General features: G+C 38.7%; 1 pseudogene; it reads right to left on the bottom strand.

Annotated features, from left to right (window-relative positions):
• Positions 1–6,586: 6,586 nt before the first annotated feature.
• Positions 6,587–6,663, bottom strand: LOC129772294 (U4 spliceosomal RNA; annotated as a pseudogene).
• Between the last annotated feature and the right edge of the window lie 578 nt (positions 6,664–7,241).

Raw genomic sequence — 7,241 nt, 5'->3', positions numbered from 1 at the left:
TCTGATCTATCGCCTGCTTCAAACTGTCAAGCTGCTCACAGTAGAGAACCGAGTTGAGGGTCTGGCTATAGTTGAGCAGCTCATAGTGGATGATTCCCTTCCAATCCCACCAAACACACAGCAAAACCTTCCTGGCCGTCAATCCGAGTTTGGCGATGGTTTGAGCCGGCTCACCGCGCTTTGATCACGACTTTTTTCGCTTTAGGTTGTCGTACGTGATCCACTTTTCATCACCAGTCGAGTTCGTTCCGTTTCAGCAGTGCATCGCAGGCGTTGATTCGGTCTAAAAGATTTTTTTGCGTCAACTCGTGTGGCACTCATACAACCAGCTTTTTTTGGAATCCAATCTTCAGCAAATGGTTCCAAGCGGTTTCATGGTCTATACCCAGTTCCTGGCCAATCGAACGAGTGCTCACATGCCGGTCTACTTGGATGATTTCAACGATTTTATCGGTTTCCATGACGATTGGCCTACCAGTACGGGGTGTATCTTCGACAGCCACTACACCAGAACGAAATCGATCAAACCAACGCTGTGCTGTGCGAATCGTTACAGTATCGGGTCCTTAAACTACACGAATTTTTTCGGCCACCTTCGTTGCAGTTTACCTAGTAAACCTAGTAAAAACGTAAAATATGGCGAATTTCTTGCTTGGTGGACTCCATCTTTGACGCGCTATAACTTGAGACTGAAAAGGACAATCACAACACTGTCTGAAGGACACTTGTAGCACAGATTGTCGTCTTTGAATAGCCGTATAGTATGACCCGAATACAATAAGTACGAGATTACACGATGAATCATTTTTAACTCTCCGACCTTCTTCATTCGTGACTGTGAGTGAACATAACAAAACAAAAAGTGGACAGCACTATTCGATGCATGAATGCTCCATTGGAAGAATCACACGAAACAAAATAACGAATGATTCAAAATCGGCTCACTCTGCGAGTTGGTATGATTCTGTTTTCTTTTCCATTCGCTCCCCTTGTTAGCACTGAAGCCTTGTATCTATCAGGATTCTATGTATTGAACGTCTGAAATTCATCATCTATCTATCATTATTAACATTATTAAAAAGTACAGGTAGGTAGTCGAAATCTAGTTATTTCCTGTTCGCTGCTATGATGTTTTTTTCTCAGATCGTTACATACTATTAAAAACCATTCTAGCAGCGAACAGGATATTACACGATTTCGACTACCTACCTGTATTTTCCTCCCGCGATTGAAGCTTCAATGATTGTTATTGGAGTGAAAAACGAATGTTTTGACTTGTATGAGAATTCAATTAGAATTGTATCACAGAGACACTCGTTGACTCAAGTTAAAATTTTCCAAACTGATTCTCTCACCATCTAGCGTCATTTCGAGAGACAAATGAGAGAACTTTGCGATGATGATAGGTGAACGTTTTTTGTCTCAAACATAGTGAGACATAACCAGCGAATAGAAGGGAGAGTTTTATTCGTGAATGAGTGTTGTCGAACGAATTTCGATGCGATTTTTCCCATACCTGCGGGTAGGTATGTAGAAATAAGTAGATCAAATGTATGAGCGAATGGGAATGTTTCCAATTTTCATCAATTTAAACTATTTACAAATTAGGTAACTTAATGTTACGCTCCCATCAAAAAAAATTGACGAATTCTACCAATTTTTCATGCGTCCACCTTAACACCTGGTAATGATTTTTCACAGCGCTATCAGTTGAACTGCGGAAGGTATGGGGGAAATAGTAACGCAACTGCGCTCCATGCTTTGTGCGTACTGGGAGCTCCATCCCGTTGCGAAGAAAGTGGACTTCCTCAAGTACTTTGAGTCCACCGGATACGCTCGTTCCGGTATCTATAATATCCTTACACTTCTGGAGAAGAAGAAAGCATTGAACGGAAGTCTGGTTCAGGTCCTCTGACGGTGCTACGCGATCGTAAACTGCAGCCGGTGCCAAAGCAGAAGACACAGTAAAAGGTGACTTCTTCATTACGGGCTTTGGGTTTCTGTGGCTAACCATCAGCGAAAAGGCACAAAGTGCCTGCCGGAAGTTGCATTTTTCATTCAAAAATATCACCCGGACAAGGATGTGGTATGTTGGCTTAACATGGGCACGCGAGGAGATGAACCGCTCGAAGGTACCTTTTGTTCCAAAGTCCGCCAGCCCTCGGAACGTCCTCCAGCTGCGTCCCATCAAGAATTTCTGGATAAACCAGAAGCGGAAGCCATTCCGACCATACTTTATCAAATTTGAGGTGGAAACGAAGAAGGAATAAATAAGGATAAGAAAGAACTAAAAAATATTCCATCAAAAATGTTTTCGACAGCAACGGTGAAAGCTTCGGTCAACCGCCGGAAGACCGCTCGACAGGACGTTGAAATATGTTTGTACCGTGGTCAATGAAATTAGTATTTATGGGAAATTTGTCCCATTAAATTATAGTTTGTAAGTTTTTTTTTATCGCCATCTGAAAATTGTCCTTTTTTTAAAGCAAACTTTGCTCGCGCACGGTGTTACAAACCGTACGTGTCTCTGTGATATTGCTATTGTGTACATTTCAGGCGTTTTTCAATAACGGTTATTGGTATAGTATGGGAACTGGGGGTAAGCCCGACATTCCTTGAGTTTCACTATAAAACTCTAATTAACTATGTTTTTGAACACTGTACATGTTAGTTAGTATTTCAGACGTTTTAAATCGAATCCAGCCATCCGTGATTCGTCAAATGTTAACATATTAATCAAAACAAACACGAGTGCCGATGATGTGCAACCGGATACAATTTTTCGGTAGTTGAATTTAAGCTTTTATTCTTGAACGAGGTTTCATATCCTTTTTAGTTGTTCTACAATTTGTCCCCTGGATTGTTAACTATTACGGGGATTCGAGTTGAGTTAAAACAAAAAGAAAATAGTCTCCTTAAAAATGTATGCTGTTGGGGTAAGACCGTCACCCTTTTAGTGGAGTAGGCCCGGCATGATTTTCAGTTAGTTGAAGGTTATTGGGACATATTTTCCATCTATTTCAGATGCCTTGCTTTCAGATGCCCAAGAAAATCGAATTGTGAGAGTGCATCCCAGGAGAACCTCACCCTTGCAAAAGAGGCTATCGTAGGTGGAGTTTCTGTCAAACGTGCTTCCAAGACTTCGGAATCCCCAGGTCTACATTACAGGATCACGTTTTATGAAAGGTGGTAAGCTCGAAACTAGGACCTAAATTCCATCGAACTAGTAATTGAATTGTGGTGTGGTTTGAGGTGTCGCATGATAGATTTTTCAAATTACAAATTCCTTTCTTTTCCATATTCCATGTTCACCGGAGTTTGTTCCGACCATATCTCCGGAATCAGTTGAGCGATTCGAACCATATTCGATAGCGACATCTACAATTAGAATACCTCCATTTGGCGGTTGCCACATTCAAATTGGTTCAGCTGGTGTCAATTATATTTATTGACAAATTGAGGGTGCCGGTGTTACCCCCATCGGGTGCCAGATTCACCTTCACTGTTTGGTAAATTCCGTTTTTATGTCAGCTTTGAAAATTGACCATTACTTGCTTGACGTTTAAAAGCACTGATATTTCTTATATCTAATGGAAAATAATCGAGACAATGAGTCTGTGAGGGAAACATAACAATAACTAGTATTGAACACATGCATTTTTAATAGTTGTGTGCTAACATTAATGTTCGCTAAAATAAACCGTTTTACATTGCGAGTGTAATTACGATGTGGATGCGACAACTCTATCTTCCACAACAACACCAGTTGGAAAATATACATTACCAGGGGGAATCTTTTGTCTGCCCACCTGAGTGCATGCTCCCTCGGGTGCATTTACGTTGAGTTGTTGGTATCTAGGAGCTTACGACAGCACCTCTTGTGCTCCACGATAATAATTTCCCATTCTGAAGGCTGCGAACAGCATGTTCATCTGTCACTCATTGTCGTGAGGTTCTTCCATTGGTTCTTATACGCATTCGCCAAGGACAATGCGTCATATGAAAAGACCAACACAGTGCACTAAAATATTGACTTTTTAACAGCTCGCATACGAACATTTTTGTATCATCATTGCAACGGGCTCGTACATATTGTGGAGATTTTAATTTATACCTGCATTTACGTTGACGCGTTTCATTCAAATAATAATGGAAACCCACTACTTAACTGTTCTGAGGTTTCATTTTACACTTTCTTACTTATGTCCTTCAACTAGAACTTCTTAGGGAGAGTAGAAGAGAAAAAGGTTCCGTTGTACAACTTTTGATTACAGTGAAAGGATTTTTTCCGCCAGCTTTCTTGCACCATATCCTAGACGAGCTGACGTCTTTGTCGAAAGTTCCCCACCTCCAATGTGTAACGTTTGAGAGATCGCTCCCTAGAACTATGGCATGGCATTGAATGACATCGCGAGCAGATAGTTTCGCTGGCAATTTTCCTCAAAAGTTCGTGGAAGAGAAACTCCTTTTGTTTTCCATGGTGTAGGGTGTTTGAAGCTTGCATCGGTTATGTTTTCATGATTGCACTGCTAGTTTCATGATTCTTGTTCCGGGCTGGAAAAAAGGCGACAATCCTTTTGATAGCACATATTGTTCAGATTCGTTATCTTTTACCGTACAACATATATTCATACACTCTAATTACCAAGCTGCAAATGACGACCAGCGGTATATAACAACGATTATTGGGGAATTGGGAGTATAACTCAAAAATGGGCCTTTTCAGGTAAACATAAATGTTTTATTCAAATTAAGTAGTTTATTCAACTACACACTATTTTTTCTATGTCAGTTATGAATCTAGACCATCCTGACTACCAGTTGTGTCGATAGGGTTAAAAATGTATAAAACGTCGAGATCTGGTATTATCTCGCAAAAACATTTTTGGTCGAAAATCGACTTTTTGGGACTTAGCCTGAGTGGCCAAAAAATCAAAACTTTGAGTGCTTTGAGGTACCCCTAAATCATGTCCGATTGAGCTGAAATTTTGCACAGAGCATTTTTTGGGCCAATGAATAAAATGTACATGATCGGTTTTTTAACACTCCTATACTCGCGCATTGGTCTGTCAGACCGAGAAATCAATAATTCGTTCATTTCTCAGAAAATATCAATATTACGACTTTGCGATTCTCTCTAGCTTCGTTATTCGTCGATCGTCATCGTTCAGCGTATCGCATGTGTTGGTACAAAGGGGACGTGTGCCACTTTTTTAACACTTTCGGTCTGACACACCGACGCGAGTATAGGAGTAACTTTTTTGGACAAGTGCCTTTTTTCATATTCTAGAATATTGTTGAATGAAATGTATAAATTAATGTTAGTGGCGTGGAATATTTATTGAATATAATGCATATGACCATTACCCGATTATTCTTATTTGATTTTAGTCCCTTTTGTAACTGGATTGAACGGATCCATATATTAACTATTCGTCGATATATTCGTCGTTAGATTCATACGTTCAAAAGCAAAATATAAATGTTTGACTTTCTTATAATATATTTCGTATTATAAATGTTTGACGCTAAATATAATGGTCATACATATACACACTTGTGAAAGAATTTCACTTGTGGAAGAATTGTAAACAGTGAACTATAAACTAATCGGTAGCGTATGGTAATTTTTAACAGCTACAGTTTCGGGAATATTTTTTTATGATGGACAATATCGACAAGTAAAACAAGAAAAAGAAAAGAAAGTTCCTAGAAATCCTTTTATATAATCTTTTTATGCCCCATCTAACAAAAGGCATTAATTCTTAGTTAACCAAGAAAACAGAGACAAAGAATATTAGAAATATGCAAATTTTATATTCCAGAACCTTTATCATCTGGTAATTATCTAGAAGGTCGATATACATTCGTCTCTTCGATAAAAGACGCGAAAAACATGCAATAACTGCATGAAATATAAAAAATATGTTTGTTTCGAACATGTAGTTATGCTATGTTCTGATTCTTACTACAATGAAACCACAATCGATTAATACGTTTTTATGTTATTTTATAGCTCTTTATACTTCCATTATATTCAGTTGCTCACTTTTAATTAGTGACACTGAAACATTCGAATTTCATTATTTGTGTTGGAGTATCAAAAATTACTCTATTTTGAGTAGGCTGAATTAAAAACAAAATAAAAACATAATAAAGACGAAAAAACATATTTTTTTGAGTTTTTTCATTCAATCATACCATCTTCTTCAAATAAATGCCAATACAGCCTGAAAAATACACAATGGCAACATTACAGAGAAGTTAATTTTCGGTCTGTGACACCGTGCGCGAGTATACGTGTTATCATTTTGCACTCCTGTACAGGAGGGTTAAATTCGATAATTTTTTTTTCATACCTTCATTGCCTCTCAGGCTAAGTCCCAAAAGGTCGATTTTTTTTTTCGAGATGACACCAGATCTCGACGTGCATTTTTAAGTAATTTGGCATCGAAAAAAAATTCGATTTTCTAAATTTCCTTTACACACCCTCCTTGGAAGATTTTCGAGGATCAAAAACTATGGATGGGTTATACCTATGATATAACCGCAAGGTTGACGTAGGACTGCCGTTGGCTTAGTAATCATTTGTGTTTTTTCAATTAGCAATAATCGCACCTCGGATGTTCTTCATTGGGTACGATATCGCCGCTGCGTAGAGCTATCTTTCGTATGTATTGAATAAATTATTGATTAAACTAGTGAATGAATGAAACAATTTACGAATTCAATTGCAAACAAATTCCAATTCAGGTCAAATCATGCATAATGGTAGTGGTTATCGCAGCAAATACTTATCATCAAATCATCAAACGGTATGCTCAAAAGTTCAGTGAGCCAGTGACATGAAGTGATATGCAGTCTTAAATAACCGAGCCAAAGCGTTGCATTTGTACCCGCTTTTGTAGACCGTGTTAGCAAAACCATTTCCGAAGTGTAAAAATGCATGGGAGTATAAAAGTACTGTCGAGATCTGCAATGCCGATTTTCCCAACTTATTGGTTTCGGAATCTGTGTTGGGAAAATACATTCCGGTTTGCAAACAAAGTATAGTAGAGTACAGAAGTACTCGCTTCATGGTTTTGAAATCCGTGTTAGGGATACATTCCGATTTGAAGAAACGCAAACGAGTCCAAAATTACCCGTTGATTGCATCTCATTTGCAATATCAGTTTCCGCAGGCTCCATGGTTTTGAAGTCTGTGCTAGGGAAATATTCCGATTTGCAGAAATGCAAGCGAG

The sequence above is a fragment of the Toxorhynchites rutilus genome, chromosome 2 (assembly GCF_029784135.1).
Source record: "Toxorhynchites rutilus septentrionalis strain SRP chromosome 2, ASM2978413v1, whole genome shotgun sequence".
In the NCBI taxonomy this organism is placed as follows: domain Eukaryota; kingdom Metazoa; phylum Arthropoda; class Insecta; order Diptera; family Culicidae; genus Toxorhynchites; species Toxorhynchites rutilus.
The sequence above is the reverse complement of the archived record's forward strand: the minus strand, read 5'-3'. Positions and strand labels throughout refer to the sequence as shown.